Raw genomic sequence first — 22,062 nt, 5'->3', positions numbered from 1 at the left:
CAAATTGCTCCCCCTGCAGCAGTTGTTTTATTCATAGTGCCGCGGGTCCCTCCTGTTTCATACCTAAATGTTCATCTGTAGCTATCATCATGGTCAACAGGGCCCCGCAGGAATTTGCCGGCGACTCGTACAAAATCAAGGCTGATTTGATGCGATAACTTTACTTGACAAAAAAAAAGTGCCGCATCCTGCTGGAGGAGACCGCGCGAAAAAAGGCTTTAAAGGGAAAGTCGAAGATTTTTGATACAGTATGTTGTCGTCCCGACACGGCATTCTGATTAATATTGCATCTGTGAAATGTGAATTAAGATGACAAATCGATCTGTTTTTGCTTTATACCGCAACTTGCTGAAGACTGAGAAATGACATCATTGTGATTAAGGGCCCAGATAACGACCGTCAGGGCTCACCGGTTTTCTGGGTTTGGTCATGTGACATTCGCAAACTGAGCCCGAAGGCCACAGGTGTCAAACCCGAGGCCCAGATCAGGCTTGCTGCATGTTTTTTTTGCTAAAATAGCAAATTGTTGTCACTTTTAATTCAATGGTCGAATAACAATTCTAAATTACGATGGAACCTTCCAACCCTCTTTCCAAACTTTACAAGTTTACAAGAGGGGATCGATTTATGTCGCACTTCTGTATCACAGCAAATAATCCTCACTTTTCAAAACGTCTCAATAATTACAAAACGCTACAGCGAATCAACATTAACGGCACACAAACTTGTTTTGCGTTTTTAGGGCCTATTCAGCCATTTTGCGTGAAAAGTGTGAAGATATGCGCGGCAAGATTTTTTTTTTTTCTCCCAAAAAGTGCAGCAAAACTTATGTAGGACGCTGACCTGTATTTGGTTTTGAAGAGCAAAGGAAAAGTCGACTTCTTTAACGTGGGCTCTTGTGGGAGCACAATAACAGACAGTATGTTTATTTGCGGTGAAACTACACAGCACAAAGAAAAAGCGCAGCCACGCCGAAGGGATTTTCCCTCACTCTGGAGGAGGGTACAACCAATATTCCCCAAACCATGCCAGGACTTGTGATTCCACCATATATATTTTATATTTATATATATATATATCTGTGTTTTTTTTTTTTTTCTTATTGTTTTTTTTTGTCTAGTTTTATGAAGGATGATCAAATCAAGCACGGACGTGTCTTTCATCAGTCTGTTGCGGGGTAAAGAGAGACTTTCAAAATAATCCCTTAAGTAGACGAGGAGGATTTTTTTGGGGGGGCGGGGTGGGTTATTATTTTATTTTAAGGAAAAGCGAGAAGGCACAAAAAAAAGAAAATAGCAAAAGAATAAGGCGCGTAATTGTCATTGCGTGTCTTATTCTTTTGTTACCCCCCCCTCCCGTCTATTTCGAAATCACCCCGCAACGCGCATTATTATTCCGTCTCTCGACAGGTCATATTTTGTCAAATGAAATGCCGAATTGCTTCCCGCTCGGCACGTGAGCCCAAGTGATACATGTAAGTAGAATTAAATTACTCTATAGCATATTACAGCCTCGGCGGGATTTGTGGACCCGTTCCTCCATTTTTAATAAGTGCTTATTTCCCCGGGGGGTCTTGTTGGGCACCGGGGGGTCAACAGTGTCCAAGAGGGCAAAGCTTGTTCACCACATTCCCGAGCCCTTTAATTGCCGCAGGTTATGTGTGCTATTATCTTCCTCTTTTTCTTTCATTACGAAAGGTGCAGAGGTTCGGATTGACCCGTCCTCTCCATTTGGAGAGCGCTCGGCGTGTTTAGCGCACTTCAATTAAGTGTGCCCAGATGAGATTTGTCTAATTAATTATTCCGGATGCTGTTTGAGCCTCTCCCTCTTGCATATATAAATTTGCTCTTAGAAGCGGCGAGCTTTATTTGGTGATTGTGTTACAACTGTAACTGCAATCTACTTTTTTTTTTTTTTTTTTTTTTTGGAGGGCCCGGTGCTCCCGGGAGTGTTTGCTCTGACTCAAACATAATAACCCACGGCGCTGTCTGTCTGACTCTCAGCCACTCTCATTCCCGCTCGCAGCTGATGCCGTAACCCCGGACCCTTTCCTGCAGGCTGTGCTGACGGCGGGCTCCGAGCGGCCAACACACACACACACACACACACACACACACACACACACACACACACACACACACACACACACACACACACACACACACACACAGCAAGGAACCTGTAATGCATTCATTTGCATTTGCACTGACTCATACGCCAGCAAGTCAAGTGAGAGCACTAACCAGCATACATGCAGATCTTGTGTCTATCTTACTTGACTCGCCTCCTCTAGTTGTAATTAGTTTTAAATGAAGGGCCGTGGGAGGTGGTGGGGGCGTGAAAGTGGGGAGGGGGGCGGTGGTCTCGCTTTATGTGCTGATGAGCAGAAACAACAAAAAGTTGTAAAGTTGCATCTGGAGACCCGTTCAATGCTGGAAATTGTTTGGTGTGCCCATCAAGAGTCGTATAGTCGGTTTATTTAGGACCAGAGAGTGTTTTAACGTGTTGTTTTTCCCCTTAAAACTTAATTATATTCTGCTGATTTAAAGCGCAAGCACAAAGCTTTTACATAACGGTGAATTCATGACATACAAGGTGTTGCCTTGAAAACAAGAATTTTGGCTATAGAAAGACATATTAAGCAATATTTTTACACAAACGGTGCAGCAAAATAACAGGACTAACTTCATCGTATGCAAATAAATAATATTAGTGCTGTACTGATAAGATGAGAGGAGTGAAAGTAATTTTTTTTCCTCATTAAAATACACATGACAGCAACTTTTTGGGGGAAGCTGGCACAGATTATTAGCATTTCTGTTAACGCCAATGGCAAAAGATGATTTGAGACACGACTGTTTTATGTTATGAGCAAAGGCGCCGCTTTAATCCAGGCAATTAAAACGATTTCGCTAGGCCTAAATTCTGCTCGCTCTCCCCGCGTGGGTTAACTGCGTTGCTAAGTGGCATCAATCAGTCTTATTCCACGGCGGACCACATCAAAACAAAGCCCCGTGGACTCGGATAGTCCTCATGAGAGGATTGGCTTACTTTTACCTGAGCTTGACAAGACTTCCTTTCAGTCGCAAAGGGAAGGGGAAAGTGAACGAGTGATCAATATAAATGCAGGTGTTTGGAGGATTGATCAGTAATAGTCCCTCGGAATGGTGGTGGGTGGGTGCTCGGGGAGAAAAAAAAAAAAAAAAAAAGATGAGAAATCACAGGAAAGAAAGTGAAAAGTTAAGTAGGACACTATCAGACATTCCCTGGATACAAGTGTTGGAAAAACGGCGGCGCACAAATGAAAAAGAACAGAGGAGAGCCGGTTAGGGAATTCAAAAAAGAATAATTAAAAACTCAAATCGGGTTCTAAACTGTGAGAAAGACAGCGTGAGCTTTTTTTTTTTTTTCCCTTTCCAAGCCACCAACAAGAATACACGGCGACGATAACTGCCTGAGCCGTAGGCTATTAAAATATTAACCACCGCTGTCCGATCTGGGACTTTCCGAGCGGTACTGAGCGCTATCCTCCCCGGATGCCGGGCCTGAGAGAAAGGCTCTGCTCCCGCTTGCTGCCCTGTGGGAGGCTCGGGCTTGCATGAGGAAGCGTTTTAATGTTTCTCAGATGCGAGAGGAGAGAGAGGGAGAGAGAGGAAAGAGCTTTGACAAGCCAACTATCCTGGGTGTGATTTAAAGGTGTGCACACAGGGAGCCAGGTACTGCAGCTGAGGGCCTGTTAAGACACCCGCTATCTTTCTACAGGAGACAGAACTTTTTTTTTTTTTTTCTTTTTATTATTCTTTTTTTTTTTTTTCTTCTTCCCTCAATTCCCAAGTGGCTGAGCTGAACTCGGTCCCTTAAGTTTGAATCGTTTTTAAGATATGAAACGAGAGCTGGAATGCTGCCGCTGCTACTCGACACTCCGGCACTAAAACATACAGAATAAAAACACATGCAGGAACAAAAGTGTTCAATAAGTGAACATGACTCGGATTTAGAAGTTAGTTTCTGTCGCAATGCCTCGTTTGGTTACTTTATTCAATAGTTGGTTTTTAAAAGTAACTAAGTTAGACACGAACGCGTTATTACGACACGACGCTAAATCCCACCGATGATGCCCGATGCTCATTTTTGCTGGCCGACTTTTTCCATTCAACTGGCCGCGTAACAAACTATTTCTGGAGTTCAATATAATATTCATTACATCGCCCCCTGGTGGCCAAGACAACCAAGAAATTCCTGGAGATTTGAATAACAGAATTTAAAGGCACAAATTTCAAGCAGGCTATGATATGGTAATGCTATTAAATAATGCTATATCCTCCCCTTTTCACTAGATCTCTCTCTTAAAGCTAAACAGGAATAGGCCCTAATTAATGTCACTGCGCTGTCATTAAAAAAAAAAAAAGAGCTTCACTATGTGGCCTTTTCTATCATAACGTATAAGCGCCGTTACTGTACTTAGCGAGGAGCGCCCTCCCGCTTGAAAAGCAGCTTTTTTTTTTTTTTTATTAAGTCTCACAGATAAGAGCAATTATTTCTGCGAGTGTGCTCTCCGCTCACTGCCAAATGTGAGCTGGCACGCCATGAAAAAAGACGAGTGGCGCCTTTGATTCTCCAGACAAAATACAAGAGTGTATTTTTAGCCACCTTAAAACCATTGCCAGCTTTGTTCAGGTGCGCGGTGTTAATGTCATTTTCACGTCGTCGCCTCCTAACACGAATTACGTTCCGGATCCGGCGTTATTGGTGAAAACGGCAACATAAAAAGGCAGAAAAAAAATATATAGATAAGCAACTATTTCAAATATCTTTTTAGAATAGCTTGGCTTGAATATCCAGATTACGCAATGGGTGGCGTGTATCATGGCGCCGCGCTTTAAATAGTTAAAAGTCGCCTCGAGTTGGACGACGACGGCGTCTCCGTCTTTCTCGGTCAAAGTCTTTTCCGCGAAGCGTGTTCCGATTCCTAGCCGTCCCCCGCGGTGTCACGTCTTCCGCTTTTGTCTCTTGTCCCGCATCTCCCCGGCGTTGCGGACCTGGCCGGTTGGCAGATGGGACGAGTGAGGAAAGCGGGAGGGAGGGGGGGGGGGGGGGGGGATCGGTTAATCCCTAATCTGCTGTCTCTTGGCCGCTCTGGACGGCGGAGGAGAGAGGGATGGATGGAGGGATGAAGGAGAGGAAGAGGGCGATGAAGCCAGCTAGATGGAGCCAGCTGTCAGATGGAGAGTCTTTCATGGTCCTGCGCACACAACAGCTGCACAGGGCCCGCCTGCACGGCTCTGCATTATTAAGCATCTTTTTAGTTGGTTCCAGATGCAGAGCTAGCTGTGTTTACCCAGGCTTTGTGCTCTCCCAAACACACACACACGCAAACCACCTCCTCCTCCTCCTGCTTCTTCTTCTTCCCTCGGCGCTCCACACCTTCACTTCCGCCGCTTCCTTGTCGGTGTGGTCAAAGTGCCTCGGCTCTAAGTATGTAATGTAGCGGCAAATGACCTTGACACCCGCAGGTCGCATTAACGGCTTAATCGTTGGCTTTTCTTTCCCGTTGACACGATTTGATGACTTTAACATGTGCGCTCTTGAAAAACTTGCAAGAGTCGAGCAGAGTTTAAAAAAAAAAAAAAATGTAGCTTGCCTTTTCACCGGAACCCAAAAAAAAAAAGCAACTTTGACTTCCGAGTTCACTTTAAGAGCCTGTTTTCAAATCTCCATGTCTTTTCCCGTCCTACCTACTCTATGATAGTTCGACCAAACTCTTAAGTAACTCAATCACAAAGTCATTTCTCCCGACAGGTAATTGACGAGGGGAAGAAAAATGAAAAGTGTAATCACGGGCTAAGTAACTGTGTAATTAATGACACAGTCTTTCAAAGATGCCGTTCACCGTGCCATCTTGTGCACACACGGCAATATTGCCATATTTACGCCAACCAAAGCCAGCTTTGAGGGGGCTAATCTGCGCCTGGGTGCCGTCTCTTGTCAAGTTCAAGAGGGTTAACAAATCTTTACCTCGGCGACAACCCTCCTCTTCCCCCCTTTTCATGTCCACATTTGTTCGCTGTATGTCCAAAAATCTACAGAGGCCCGTCCCGGCCCAGTTGGGATTGCTCGAGCTGGAGAGCTGGAGGCTTTTCAGTGGCTGGCATCTGTTGTTCGCCTTCCCAGAGCTGCTGGCAGTCAGTTAATGGCCATGCTTGGGACGCTGGGAGGGGTGTGTGTACGCGTAGGGGGGGGGGGAGGGGGGGGCTGATTTCCCCATAGCCGCCTCGCCGATTCCCGGCACGCCACCGGCAGCTGCAGATGAGCCACCGGCGACGGGGAACATCGGGGCCTAATGCGCCGCTTCTTCTGAGAGTCGGGGGCGTGCAGATGTTTGTCGTCGTCCTCGTCATAACTCCACACTCGAGCTTGTCCTCTGATTTGAGGCAATGTTGGGCAATTTTGATGTATTTGCCACCTAAACGGCGACATGATTAAAATGACATTTGGAGCCTGGCTGCTCATCGTGAGCACAATTAGAGAAGACAAGCAAGAGGTCCCCCCCCCCCCCCCCCCGCCACCCACCCCCCTCAGGCACCGCGGCGGCATGTCACGCTTTAACTTTCAAATCTCACAACCCTCAACAAGTTTTTGCTACATTTCCACAGTTCTGACCGATATGCAGTGCAAATACTTGGTTACTACCCATCAGGAGATTGGACCAGAACGTGTACTTTATTTTCTGGACTACTTGAAGAGACGGGCTTCTTCATCTAATCTAAAAAAGATCTACAAAACGTACTTTTCATGCCTTTCACATCCAAGTCTCCAAAACAAAAGTCTTCACTATTCTGCCTTTATCCGTGTGACATTTGCACTCAAGGCCAACGATGAGGCACTCTTAAGCAGCCGAGGAGAAGCTAGCTAACATCACAATTGCGCCGATAATAACGTCTGATACGGATGCTTAAAGCCCGCAAGTTCTTCAATGATGTCCACCGCGTCATTGGGCAATAAATTTCAGATTCTAAAGTAAATAAGCTGAATACTTTTATCAGAGTCTTGTGTGGAGCGACTTCTGAATGTTATTTTTGATGTGGCAAGAATCTGCATAATAGTGGTGGGAGCCTTTTTTTTTGTAGCTAGAGTTTAATCAGCGTAGCACGACTCTAGAGAGCGAGGCTGGATACGTTATCAACCAAGCAGGAAGTTCAAATGAAGCCGGATAAATAAATGAAGGCCTTGATGATTAGCTGTCACATAAGCAATTAAAACGACTGGAAATTATTCATTCCCTTCCCAGGCAGGTGCGGCCGGCGATTGTTGCGGGTAATTGTCGAAATGGAAACAATTTGTTTTGATGAAGCTTCCATATGCTTATGAAACATTCATAAAATAACTCAAAGTCGTCTCCTAATGGAGTGCTGTATAGTATCGAGGGGCTCATCTTTTTTTTTTTTTCTTTTCCCAGGTATGAAGCCGCTTTCATTTACAAGTGGCTACCAGCTCAAAACAAAAAAGGAAAAAAAAAAAACATAAAACGCCATCACATCTTTTTTTTTTTTTCCTCTTTGTGCATGTGCGCAAATTATTAATTGTGACTGTCATGGCCACCTGACAATCTCAACAAACAGCCGCCTCGGAAAAAAAAAACACACTTGACAGCTCCGGACCCCCAGCAAAATTCCCAGGGTGACTTTGTCCTTGACACATCCTTAATGACGCTCATCTCGACGATTGTAAATACATTATCATATCAGATCACGTCTGTGTTGCAATCATCACCTCCATTTCCTTTTTAATTAAACAGCAGCGATGACACCACATCTGTCAGAAAAGGAAGTGAGACTTTTTTTGAAAATCGGTGTGAACTCGCGGCAAACAATAGAGAGGGGAAGGAGGAAGGAGGGGGGGCAGAGAAGAAAAAAAAAAAACGGCGTTTGAAAAATAACACGCTCCGTCTCCTCCTTGCCCCCTCGTCGTCTTGTGCCGCCGTCTCGTCGCTCTCACCCCCGTCTGTTCTCCCGCCACTTGAAAGGCAGGGTAATGAGACAGCTCGAGAGCGAGGCGAGGTGTCCGCCGAGCATCAGTTGCGTGCGTGCAGAAGTGAAAATTTACTGCGAAGGAGATGGCGCCGGCGAAGGCGGAGACTGCCGGCGACGGGGCCTTGGCGTCGATTCATTTTGATTCAGATTAGCGTGCGTTTGACGCCGGCCCCGAAAACATTTGGCCCTCGTGACGAGGTGTTATTATTTGCCAGATTACGTTATTAACGCTCTGCGCTCTATGCTGGCTTCATTTTGGGGGAAAATTATACTTTTGTCCATGCAAATGAATGATATTTACACTTTGTTAAAATCTTGGGGGGAGAAATGACAGACGGACGGAACAATCCAGAAGTCCTGATGGTTACGCTATTAACACGTCACGGCCGCTTGAAACAGGTGTCAGCAACAAGACATACGACGCCACTTAACCGGCCCCGAATACGACAGACTGGAATTAAACCTCCGACTATCTTCGCCGGGTTGCTAAATAAAATGCAGCTGTTTGAATCTATGCAGAACATATTTCCCCTGCCATGTGTCTTTATGGTGCCTATTTACATATTTTGCGGCCATTATGAAAATGATGCTTGTGCTGTTTTACAACGTGCGGAGAATATTCGGGCGACGCTGAAAGAAATTATGGGCAAATTATGTTTTGGAATATTATAATGTGGAGGGGGGGAGTCAAAGTTGGAGTGTGTTAATCATCACAGCAAACCAATTGCAATGTAATGAATTCTAAATTAAGCAGAAATATTTTAGCAGATATTTAATGACAACGTCAATGTTCAAATCGAAACCGAAAACCTTGTGAATCTAAAAAAAAGATTATGGAAAGAAAATCTTCGCGTCAAAATGCCTGCGGAGGATGATAACCAATGGATTGAAAAGGAAAATGCTATTCTAAATGAATTTGCCATTCTCAAATACTCTTTCCAAACTTTTAATCTTGACAACGACCTCGTTTGACCTCTCATAAGACGCTTTCCACTCCAAACATGAACACCGCCCCGTACTCCCACCCCTTCTATCAAATCTCTTGCAGAAAAAAAAAAAAAAAAAAGTCAGCATTATGAAATCAAGACTGCTCCCACTGGTGAGACCATAAAGGCCGCGCGTCGGAGTGCCAAGTCAGCGCTTTTGACAGGATAAGACCATGCTAACCTATTGAAAAAGGGCTTGAGCCGCACGGGCCAAATCAGCACATGCACACAGTAGGCTGCTGCTGCTGCTGCTGCTGCTAGAGCCAGCGCGGCGGCTTAGCGGTCTTAACAGAGAATGCGCCACTTATCATCATCGGCATCCAGCGCCCGGCCCGCAACACTCCAGCATGAAGAGGCTCTCGCGCTAAGCCGGTTAAAATAACACGAGACAATGCATCAACAACGGCTCGCTCTTCCCGTTTGATGCCTGCTTAATTCCGACACCACAATGCTCCCGTTTCTGCTGCTGGACCGGCCGACCGGCGTCCATCTCCCCTTCACATCAGAGGCAGCTCGAGGAGCCCCCTGATACTGTGTGGGCCTGGCTGATAAAGGCCTTATTTCAGGGTCTTCCAATGAGGGGGCCGCATTCAACTCCCCGAGCCGGGGGACGGTTAAGGCGGGAATGTTGGAATACGCTGGTTTGTGTGCTCGGAGCTCACACCGAGGCTAAAAGCAGTCTTTTTATCAAGTACCTGCACGCCATACTTGAGTATTTTGACAAGAATATATATTGTGTCAAAAATGTCGTTTTGGAGGATAATCCATTTATTAATTTATGACAACAATGTGAGCTAGCCAAAAGAAGCAAGTTGTTGGGTGCAAAACGATTAGCTGAATTGTTTTGACAGATCCATAAGTTGGGGGGGACGATACAAGTTTGTTCTCTGAACTACTTTTTGTTCTGAAATGCAGGAAGACAATATTTTCACATTAGCAAAGCTCAAAATCATTTGTGGAGTTGCTCAACCTGAAATTTTATCAAGAGTTGAAATTTTGGAAATTCTTCAGAAGTCACCTTGTGCAGTATTTTTAAGATATACATTGATTTATCCCACACAAAGAATGATTTTACATCACGGCCGAGCCTGCCCTGGATGACCTCATTTTCTCCGCTTTTTGGTCAGAAACTGGGTTTTTGGTGATACCAACTCTTGTCCTACTTCTGACTACCAAAGAAGAGAAAAAGCTATATAATTTTTTTTTTTGCTAGGTTTGATGCTTCTATTGTCACAGTATTTTTACTCTTATTACATGAAAGGAGTGAGAGAAATAGGAAAGAGCGGCCGGACAGGCGGAAAGACACTGATAAGCCCTCGGCGTGCATACGACGCTGGAAATTGGACCGTTTCAAAGTTCAATCTCTTCTCCCCACTTTTTCTGGGTGCGCTCGCTGACACATGAGTGAGGTCCCATTACCGTAGCCGGGCCCCCCGAAACGATAGCCATTGACCGGGCGGACCCTCGTCAGGCTCTTTACCTTGAGACTCGTCCGCCGCTTGACACGACCTTTGAACCCGGGGAGCACAGCTGTCAAATGTCTCTCCCCTATTCTGTCACTCCCACTTTTGGAGACACACACAAGTCCTGAAATGAAACACACACACAGAGGATTGGGTTACGTTCAAGTAAGATGTTTTTTATTTTAATGACTATTTAGTAAACGTTCACACAAACTGTGTTAGCGTGGGAATTTTTGGAGTTTTGGTGCAGATGTGGATTACCTCAAATGAATTGATCAGGTTTTATGAGTTTCAAACGTGTAGTTAAATGGATTCAATAAAATCAAGCTTTGCAATGCAAAATGCCTCGTCGTGGATTATATTGTTATGCCGAGGATACGATACAGTTGACATAAAGTCTTAATGTTCCTAGAGAATAAAAATCTCATTACAAATATTATTATGAAAAGAAGATAATTGAACTGTTCAAATAAACTCAAAACACTCAAGCTCCTGACATCACTCGTAAGGCCCTGCCCCTTAAAACAAACATACAACATACAAATACAGTAATGAATATTTTACAAAACTAGTTAATTTCTTTAACAATTACTTCATTATATTTGTCTACAATAATGCAGTTATGAAAAACAACTCCCAAATTGTGTAGTTTGGGGGTTCAGTGGAATTTAAATTCATTTCAAGAGAAATTTGATTTGAAATAAACAGTCCAAGTAAATTGAACTACAAAGTAAATAAATATATATACATTTTGTACAATTGACTATTTTCATTAATTTCAACATTGCACCTATCTTTTTCCTCTGTTTCCAACATTCTCTTAAAAGCTCAACTTTTAAATACTGTGACGTCTGTTTTTCCCGACGAGGTGCTGACACGAGGAAAGGCCCCATGACAGTAGCCATCGAAAAAATTCCTCCATGTGTTTTTGCAAATTTGCCAACATTTTCCTATATTTCACTATAAAGCATGCATGAATTCTAACAAAATTCCATCGTAGGCGAACGCCGCGTTGAAGGTGCCTTTCTCTCGGCCTTGGCAGAGGTCTGAGTGCTACTTTTACGCCTCACGCTGCAAATCTACATTCAGTTGGCACGCATGCGATCACATTCGAAAATAGTCCAACATGCATATGGATAGCCGTGCCTTTTTTTATTTTTATTTTTTTTTGTGCTCGTGTGCGTTCATGAATACTACATCTTGTATGCAATACACGCAATGGGAGGAGGGGAGGGAATCGTCTAGAATTAGTAACATTTCCAATGCTGAGAAAAGTGTGAGCGGGGAAAAAAAAAACAAAAAAAACCCCAACAAATAGGATTGTTGAAGTGAAATCTCCATGTGCATGATTTGTGTTGTGCCGTGTGTGGGGAGGCTCACTTTGCAGCAATTGACTGTGGCAGGAGCACCACCAACTGGTCAGGAGAAGCCTCTCCACCCTCGCGCCCGCTCGCCTGTGATGTGCAAGCGGGAGATTAGTCAGTCACATGCATCCACTTGCAACCTCTACATTTAAACAGTCGTGATTTATTCTTAGTGTGATCTGAAAAACAAGCAAGGTTCTTTTACTCCTTTTTCCTCTCTCTCTCTCTCTCACTCTCTTTCTCTTCTTCACCTCAAAACCCCCTCGGTGAGGTTGAATTCGCGGTATCCATCATCATGCATCTTTAATGACGTCAGGCCAGGAGCATGGGGTAAAATCACAGTAGTGGCCCGAGGCTAAAACCAGCTAAAATGAGGTTCCTCTTACCCCCTTCCCACGCAGGCAAGAGCTCACGCGCGGGGCCGAGAGGGAGGGTACGGCGCGCCCATCGATCGCCGGGCCGGCTCGGCGGCTGGCAAGCCACTCGGAGAGCTTGATGGATACATTTGGGCCATAAAAAAAAAAATAAAATCTGATTCGGTACAACGCCGGGGTCCGAGCCAGGAGCTGCCGAGACAGAAGGGTGACAAACGACGGACGGCTTGATTTATGCGACATTGTGCACGACTGGCTAGAGGACAATCTCCCCTCACCATCTTTTGGTTTTACTCTAAGAGGCCTTTGGAGACCTTGACACAGACGCGCAGAGAGCGAGTGAGCAAAAGAGAGAGAGAGTGTGAGAGAGAAAAAAAAAAAGATACAATCTGCCTAATTCAAAACACTTGTCAGACAGAGAGGCTGTATGAACTGCTATTAGGGACACGCTGAAATAGCACATGTAGACCTTGAGTATAAAGTCATAGTGTTACGAGAATAAAATCTAATTATTATCGCGATAAAGTGGAAATTAGACAGAAAATGTTCCATGAGTTATAAGAGTGGAAGTAAAGTCGTAATCACCATGGTGGCCCAAGCAGGCAAAAAAAAAAAAAAAGTTTTCATTACGTGGAATTGCTATTATTTTCTGTACGGTAAGGTTGGATGTATCCCTTTAAGGGGCGTGGCCTAGTGGGTGAAATTGGGTTACTACTTTATATCATAATTCTAGTAAAAGTACGTGCTTCTTTTCTTTCTAGTGATAACATTACACATTCATTCTTATTAGCCTTTGAATAATTTCGCGATCGTATTTTTTTTTTTTTTTAAACATACTTTGAATTGTTCCCCTTCAACGCCTTTATATGTTGTCATTTTGGCCTTCACGGCGTAATTGTATTAGGCGGAGCACATGTTGAATGTGAACTGGGAGGAGAAAAAAATAAAAAAAAAGTATTTTTCACATGGTAGAAAAGGGACGTGGACTTAAGCTCTGTGCAATTACATACGGTGACCCTGGAACAAATAAGTCAAATATAGCTCAGGGCCAAATCGCATTTCATGTCGCGGGCGAGCCAAACAAAAGAACAAGCATTAAAATGGAAAGAAAAAAAAAATCTGCCTGCATATCTTACAGCATTTGGAAGTTGTTTCCTGTAAAAAGTGGATGATCGGGGCGAGTGTGGCTTGGAAACATCTTTCAGTTGCCGAGCCCCCAGCCTTGACCCGGCGGGTCAAAGCCAGTCAGGCTCTTCCTGTCTGCGGCTTTTCCCAGGATCCCCTGCCTGTCGGCGTGTCAGCACCTCTGCTGTCTCCTCACCGGCTCAGGATGTTGCTTTTGCCTTCCAAGAGTTTCCTGAAACCGGAGGAAAAGAAAGAAAGAAAAAAAAAAGATTGGTTTCCATTCCGTGCGAGAGGAGGTCAGCTGGTGCGTTAAAAAAAAAAAAAAAACGACATTTAAAAAAAAAAAAAAAAATGTCCGTTTTGTATATTTGACTCAATTTTACCAAGCGGCTGGCCTCTGACTGGCGTCTATTTGTGGATGTGAGGATGCATTAGCCTGTAGGGGATGACAAGTGCATGGAGGGAAAAGGGTAAATACTCCAGTCCCGCCTTCTCTCAGAATTTTTTTTTTGATTTTTAATTTGAAACGGCAAAAATAGATGACTTTCCGGGAGCATTGGTGAGATGTTTTCAATTAAGTGGCAGGCGGGGGTCATTTGTCTAATTAGAGGGCGTGATGGACAGCGCAGAAATGGGCCATGCGGCATTTGGAGTTGCCTTGCGCAGGTAGGCCGCATGACAAGGTGCCACCCGTGGCAACATACGGCCTGATTACTTTCCTGCTCCAAAGACAAAAAAAGTGAGGCCGTGATGTACGCTTTCAGTCCCCTAACAGTTTTTTTTTTTTTTACGCGTTGTTTTATTTTTAATCACAATCTTAGTTTTTTCAGATTTTTGGGATTTTCCTCAAAACAGGCTTTTTTATAAGCATTATTACAGTTTATTTTCCTCAATGATAGTTTTCATATGATAACATTTTTTTTTTATAACCATTGACATTTTTCCCAGAACATTACAGTTTCCTTGTAACTTGTTTTTTTTTGTGTGAGAGAGGGAGTAAAACTTATCAATTTTTCAGAGAACTGCAACTTTGTCCCCATAACATTTTCTTGTAATTCTATATTGTTCTTTAATATAACACAACTTTTCTCATATTATGACTTCTTACCAAATCCCTTTTTTTTCCGCCAACATTGCAACTTCTTTTTGTGTTACTCTGACATTGATAATGTAATATCAACTTTTGCGCAGGTAGTCTAAAGTGACAAGGATGCACCCCTGGCTACAGATGTCCTGATTACTTTCTCGTCTCCAGCCTCAAATGGCATGTTAGCACGCCGAAAGCTAAGAAATCCAAAAAACGGGAGCGAGTTTACGTTCAATTACAAAAGAAATTATCAAATAAAGGACAATTTCATCATCAGGCTCAAGTTAGCGACATGCACCTTTGTCTCAACTTTTTGATAACAACGTCTGTCAAGGAGGCTTGGGGGGGGTGAAACAAAAAAAAAAAAAAAACATCCTGCGCGGCCCCTGCAGTCAAGCAGTACACCCCTAAGTCCTATTCCCCCGCCGAGCAGCCCAAAGTGTACGTGTGTATAAATGGAAGGCCTGTCATTTCACATTCATTAAAAGTGAAGTTCCAAAATTAATAATGTAAAAATATGGGTTTTAATTAGTCTTCTATTCTGCCCAATGTACTTAAATTGGATCATCCGGTCCCCGATGCCCTTTCACTTAATAAAGAATTAGCCTGTGATGTTCTCAGCTTGACAGGTAGGATAAAGTGGAGGGAGGGGGGACGAGGAGGGGGGGGGGGGGCGGCTGTTATATAAAGGATATATCCGTTTGTACGTAATTTGCAGCTTAGTCAATTTGACAGGGGGGGGAAGCGGCCCGGCCATGGATCCCGGTGCAGGTTTAATGCATTTCGATCATGTTATGGCGTGACCACGCCATTGCCTTGCCAAATAATTAGTGACATTAATCCAATTTGATTGGCCATCTTCGACGGGCTGAGCGGCACTTCCGTAGACGGGGTGGCTGGCAAAGTGCTTTTGGAGAAGCACGCGCGTGACGATACGTTTGCTTCGATAGTAGAAAGTCGGCGTGATTGACTTTGGGGTTGGTGCGGATTATCATTTGAGGAGTTTTTGTAATATTAGCATTTCATGCTCATGCGTGGACATTTTTCATTTGACGACTTCACTGCCGCAACATGAATGGCAAAAGTTGATTCCGTGCAAGGACTACATTAAAGTGGAATGATTCGATTCGGCTCAAGTCTGATTCCGATTCGATTCCGAACGGTGAGGCTGAATTCAAGAGCGTATGGCATCTAATTAAATAATCCAAATTATTGCAATACTTTTCTGATCATTATTTCTGAACTATATATGAGGGGCTTCAACTAAAATAACATCTTTGACTGGCGGACACAAAGCCTTGTGCATCTTTAAGGTTAAAGATGGGGGGGGGGGGGGGGGCAATCAAGGCAGCCTTCAGTTGATAGCATATGGCATCTATGAGTGATCCGTACATGTCGTGGCCATATAGCGCCGCTTGTGTGCGCCTGAGTGGGTGTTGTCGCACGATTGGTAGGCAACGCGCCCAGACAGCCTCTCGCCAGCCTCTTCCCGGTTTCTGCCGCTCCCCTCGCGCGGGACAGGCACAGCTGTCAGATCAAAATCAATCGCATTTTAAAGGACGTGCGAGCTAAATATTTCATTCTTGCCTTGGGAACCAATTAAGTGCTACATATGAAGTCAGGAGGACTGGTTGAGCTGCAGTCGTACTGGTGCGTACCAGCTGCTCCATTGCTTACTACCCCCCCCCCCAACACGCACACATACACCGCACCCCTCCCCATGCAAATGTGTGAGTGTGAACGCTCCACTTCAATTACCTAGTGATGTTTTAAAAATGCACCAAAGCCAGACTGGCAGTCCGGAAATTGGAGGGGATCCACCCCAGGTATGTTGTTTATTTAGTTGTTGTCTGTTGTGCTGGCTGTAACCCATTTGCCCTCATTGCAGATGTGAAGGATGGCAGCGATATAGGGGGGCCGGGTGGAGGTGGGAGTGGGGGGCCTTCAAAGTGCCATGTGTCAGTGAACGCCACACACCGCATGGCGGGGACAACTGGCGTCTCCTCGCCAAAATATGACCGCCGCCTGCCTCACCGTCTGCCCTCGCGCCATGACCTCCGCCAAGGAGATGTCATTAGCACAGGTTTTTAGATCATCTTGACATTTTCTTACTATTTTAGCATTTTGGTTTTTGTATTTTTTATTTAAAAAAATATTATGGATTTGGTTGACTTTTGTCCTTACATTTTTCAGTAATTTTTACTGCACTAGTGATTTTTGTTTTTATTATTTAGTTCAAACAAAAGCATATACTGGCAAAATGTGGAATATATTCAGTTTTGATTCCAACGAAGTAGCACTTCACTATTCAATACATATACTTTTCTATTCTTTCCCAAATGTAATAATTTTTTTCATGTTTCACTTCATTTATTTATTTGTTTTACAAAAAAAAGTCAATGCACAAGCGCCCAAAGCTGTCAAAATGTAGCATATACTCAATTTTGAGTGCAATAAAGTAGCGCTAAGTTTAACTTTGATTTAGCATTGCCTAGCAAAATTCACTTGGGAACACCTCGCCTGCTGCGTCCTTCTCACAGCGTGAAGGTCACGACAAGCTGTGCGCGCGCACCCCATCAGAAGGATGCAAGTCGTAGCGGGAAGGTTAAAGCATGTACAATGTGTGAGGCGGGCAGAAGGGGGAGGAGCTTAAGCGCGCGTGCGGTAGAAGGCGTCTGAAGTGGTGAGGGGTGAAAAGGAAAATGTGCGAGTGAGCGAAAAGAGCAAAGAATTAAAAAAAAAAAGAAAAAGTGAGAGAAACACAAAAGCAGAACGGAGACAAAGTGAGAGACGGCGCAAAAAGCAATCGGCGGCACGAGGGCGAGCGTGAGGGAGTGAGAGAGAACGGGCGGGCGGGCGAGCGAGCGGGCGAGCATGATTGATAACGGTGCTGACAGAAGCCCTCTGGCCATGCTCTCCGTGGCAGTTTGGGGAGACGGGGGCCTCCCCGCGTGAGAGCGAGCTGCCCCCTCGCCACCGTCCCTCCACACACTCCACATCTGGTGGGATCGCCCACGCCGGGTCAGAGGTCGCGGCACCGAGGGGGGCTAACTTTTGGACTCGAGTGAAACGCCAGGCCTAAACCGTCGCCAAATAAAATAGACCGACACTAAACGAACGTAGGGGGGGGTGAAAGTAGAGCTTTTTTTTTTTTTCTGTGCAGGTGACACGCAAGAAATCTAAGAAAAAAAAAAAAACGCTGTGATTTTTTTGTGTGTGTGTGTGTGTGTGTGTGTGTGTGTGTGTGTGTGTGTGTGTGTGTGTGCAAGAGACAACACTGATGAATTAGGGATAAATAATGAAGTAGCTGAGGGACTGGGTTTGTGATCGCGAGAGGGCCCATCAACAGAGAACACTAATACTTTTGAATGCTATGCCGTTTGATGTTGATCAAGTTCAACTCGGCTGACAGGCCCGAGAAGACTGCGGGGAGCGCTGGGACCCTTCCGAGTCTCCGACACACACGCGCCCAAAAACCTACTCAGACAGGTGAAAGAGAAGGCGCAGGACAATAGACTCACACACGCTCGCACAACCACCCGCGCTCTTATCCCGACAGTTATTCGAGTTCAAGTTAGGAGAAGTAAGCCTACAACGCGTCTGCTCAGACGCTTTCCATTCAACTTGACTGACTTCAAGGAAGACGCGGTCGGCCATTTTAGCTCCGAGGCCCACTTAAGACGTACGCTCGCGAGTAATTCTGGCTAAATTCCCCCACGACGGCTACACTACACGACACGACCATTGTGACGTCTGCATTTTTAGCATTTTCATTTGATGGCGGGGGTCGCTGCTCCTCCCTGACTGGGGTCATTTTCAAAGTGTCGCCATTTAACTGCGAGGCGAGGGGGGTAGGGGGCGTAGGGGGGCGGGGCTCCTTACCTCCAGCGTTGGGCAGCGTCGGGCTGTGTGGAGAGCGTGGCCTCATTATGAAGGAGATAAAGACCGTTAAGGCTGTTTGGTCTTGGGCCGGCTCCAGCCCCTATGGTGAAACACACCTGCTCCCCTCTTTAAAAAGCCCTGCTCCAGTTTAGCTCTTGGCCACGGACGAGTAATGACCTATCCAGGGGGCCGTAACGCCCGCTTCGTTTAGCCTGTCGTTAAGACCCAGAGTCAGCAGCATACTGCGGCGCGTGGCCGTGCCAAAACTCAGTACGGGGCGTCCTTGCCAAAAGAGCCCGCATCGAGCCGACGCGGCTAGAATGCGGATAAGTCAACCGGATGAAAAGCCAATCAAACGTGAGCTGTTATTCTCTGAACGTGCGCTCGCGCATTCTGGTCAGAGACAAAATGCATGGCAATTCACTTTACATTCATTTGCATTCAAACGCCGGGCTGGCTCGCTAATTGGACAACATAAAGTTGCAGCTTGACACCGCTTGGGCCGCCATTGTCGTCCCCGTCTTTGTTGTGGCCGGGGACGCGGAAATACGATACGGCGTGGAGGCCCCCGTCGAAAGATCTCCCACTTCTGTTTTCATCAAAGCGTTTCTTTGGCACTACACGGCAGCGCGGGTATGCTAATGTGTTGTGCTGCCTGGAAAGCTGTCAAAAAGCGCCCACCTTGGATGAGAGAGCGCCGTAATTCAAGCGGGCTCCTGTCTTGTGCGTGTTCAGGTCTCCTCATTATGCCGCTTTGCAGGGTAATGGCGTCTCGTGCCGTTTTATCTGTCAGCTCGCAGCAAACTATAGTTTTTTTAGCCGCCTATAGTTGATGCTAACATCAAAGGCGTGGGAAAAAGAAGGCAGGGGGAGCAGGTTGTCGCGTTAAAATAAAAAAATTTATAAAAAGGGGAACCGCTCCCGGTAGGCGAAAATTGAACGTCTTGTGTGTATTGAGAATAGATTTGCTGCTTCGCCGTGGACGTGTTTGTTCTCGAGTAAACAGCGAGTCTTGTTTGGGTGTAACTGTCAGCCCGAGTAACACCCCCGCCCCCCCCCAAAAAAAACACCCCGCGAGAGCTGGCTTGTTCGCAAAGCGGGGAAACACGGAGGCACACATTCTCGCCGTCAGATCAACGGGGAATCGAGTTGGCGCTGACAACGACGCGAGCGACACGTAGATACGGTGCAGCGATGCCTTCGATTGAACGTGGCGCAAATTTGAGAATAGGTCTGAAGGATGACTCCCATTTCAATTAACATCACAAAGTCGTGCAATGCAATTTTCAAATCACAAAGGCTGCTTTTTTGTAGGGGTATAAAATAGTTATCAATAATTTTATGAAAGTTAATTGTCGTGTCAGATTGTTTTTAGAACACTATTTTGTATTTTTTTATTTGGGGTGGGGGGCTGGAACAGGTTGACGGAATCACAATTTATGAGAATGAGAAAACTCGATTTGATTGAACTGAATTGAGTTACAAGTTTGGTCATGGAATGAATTTAACTCCTAAGTTGAGGCATCTGTCGTCTGGCACTTTCTCGCTTTGATTTGGCCAAGTGGGGCTTTTACACCCCCAGCGGGTGCTGACAGATTTGTGAATATCCATCCATTTTCTTTAGCACTTGTCCTCATTAGGGTCACACATAAGCTGGAGCATATCCCATTCAGTTGACTTAAAACGAGAGGCGGGATACACCCTGGACCGGTCACCCGCTAACTGACAAAGCGTTCACGCCTTTGGACAATTTAGAGGTCATTAATTAGCCTAGCGTGCATGTTTTGAGAATGCCGAGGGCATGAAAACAAAAATTATGCATTGAAATCTTTTCAAAGACATTTTTTCTACAGCTTTTATCTAAAAAAAAAAAAAAGCATTTGTGTTTCATAAGGTTTGATTTATTCCATATAATTTAACTCCATTTAATTCCCTCTAATTTAACTTAACTAATTATGATTCATTTCAGTGCAGTTTTATCCACATCATCCAACTCATTTGCAAAAGCAATATCAAGCATAGAGAATTTTATCACGCAATAGCCTACTGGAGGAAGAATTTTTAGCAGGCTTTCCTCCAATTTGTGACAAACCCAACATTTTAAAAGGTTACGTTGTAAAAATGCTTAGTTGCGAGGCCCTCCCGACTGCGTGGCAGATGTGCAAACCACGAGCCCACCGTGCCGCACAGATTTATGAATATGCGCGTGTTTATTGCAAGTGTTTGCGGCGGTGGTCTTTTTAGAAGACGCGCGTAGAGCAAATTAAAACTCACCGCAGGAAACGAGCGCCCTTGGCACTCCTCCTCCCAAGCAGCTGCACGCACCCCAACCATCATCTGCCATTTTGACACATCCACGGGGCGTAGCAGGCAGCCGCGAGGGGGGGTAGGGTGGCGGGAAGGGAGTTTTGCAGTTGGCAAAGGTGCCAACGCGGCACCCGCGGCTGCGAGCGTCGCCGGGCCGCAGCCTCCAGCCAAACAGGTGTGTGACACGGTGCCGCCGGTTCCTCTTCGGGGGCCCGGGGAGCAGGCGTCAGGGACCCTGGCGGGGACTGCGTGCCGCAGGAAACAAAGGGAGGTTAGGTGTGCACCTGACAAGCTCATTGATAACGTCCGGGACAGCAGCCCTGAAGTGGATGGCAAATTGCCTCTAATGCTTCCTGGAGATCACGGGCCAAAGTCAGGTGCTGGGCGCTAAATGGCCTCATTAGTTATGATTCTTCTCCTATTTTTTTTTTAATGATGGAGGGACTTTTTGCAAGGTATTTTTGAACACACACACACACACATCATGTCAGAGGTACCCAGACATGTCAGCATAACTCAGTTACAGATATGCCCAAATGCTCAAACTTCCTCCGCTGAGCTGCTGTTACAAACCTGTTCCACATTTCAAAAAAAGAAATAAGAATAATATGACCAATATAAGTCACTTGAAAACAGTGTCCACTCCTAATGTAATGTGCAAAACTCAAAGAAAAAAGTAACATTTACATTCAGAGTATACTTCTAAATTAACATAAAAATACAACAGTACTGTAGCACTATAAAGGTTATGAAGCAGATTTTAGAACACAAAATAAGAAAACTTTACGACGGGTGATGTTAGCGCCACAGCTAATACTGTTAAGCTAGTGTCACTCCCAAAATACGACGTTAGCAACGATAAGCTACGCCTAGCCCTAGCATGCCAACACAATTAACAGACTTAACAGTATACAGCAGGGTGCCTTGGAGTTGAAAAGCATCACAGACAGTATATAGCTGAACCTGTGCATAAAAAAAGAAGTTTTAAAGCATCTAAATGGCCTACCAGCAGGCGCGCCAAGCTGCTCCTCCTCAAGCACGACACCATTTTGTGGAGTGGGCCACCTGCCATATGAAAGAGGCAATGAAGTCGGCAAAAAGACCAAATATTGAATGGATATTTTGTATTTATATCATATCTACAAAACGTGTTTCAAATAAATGTCATGAGAACGAGTAGAACGCGACCATGGCCAATTTGCCACCCACCTGTTGAAGCCGCTCACAATTTGTAACGAGCGCCACCTAAAGGCCTGGAATGGAAGGAACACTGTCATCAGAGCACGTCATCGAATTTTACGTTTTACGTCATCAATCTATTTAGTGCCATCAATCTATTTTAGTGCCATCCCGAATTTACTCAGTAATTTAAGTCATAGTATTTAGTCATTTTTCTCGTTAAGGGTAAAATAGTCATTTTCATTTGAAGCTCATCTTGATAAAG

The 22,062-nt window shown here is 45.1% G+C and overlaps 1 protein-coding gene across 4 annotated transcripts in view; it reads right to left on the bottom strand.

The window, feature by feature from the left end:
* LOC147049926 (methylated-DNA--protein-cysteine methyltransferase-like) overlaps nucleotides 1-21,804 on the bottom strand; it is a 168,417-nt gene extending 146,613 nt beyond the window's left edge. For all 4 annotated transcript variants that reach the window (XM_085923033.1, XM_085923034.1, XM_085923030.1 and 1 more), the window contains exons 1-5: nucleotides 21,625-21,804; nucleotides 20,586-20,863; nucleotides 13,354-13,574; nucleotides 11,860-11,933; nucleotides 10,497-10,603 (exon numbers count right to left, since the gene is read on the bottom strand). The gene's annotated coding sequence lies outside the window, so the exon portion shown is untranslated. The remainder of the gene's footprint in view (nucleotides 1-10,496; nucleotides 10,604-11,859; nucleotides 11,934-13,353; nucleotides 13,575-20,585; nucleotides 20,864-21,624) is intronic.
* Nucleotides 21,805-22,062: the final 258 nt, after the last annotated feature.

Source organism: Syngnathus leptorhynchus, chromosome 10 (genome assembly GCF_054491065.1).
Source record: "Syngnathus leptorhynchus isolate UIUO chromosome 10, UIUO_Slep, whole genome shotgun sequence".
Classification (NCBI taxonomy): domain Eukaryota; kingdom Metazoa; phylum Chordata; class Actinopteri; order Syngnathiformes; family Syngnathidae; genus Syngnathus; species Syngnathus leptorhynchus.
Note: the sequence above shows the minus strand (reverse complement) of the source record. Positions and strands in the feature narration are given on the sequence as shown.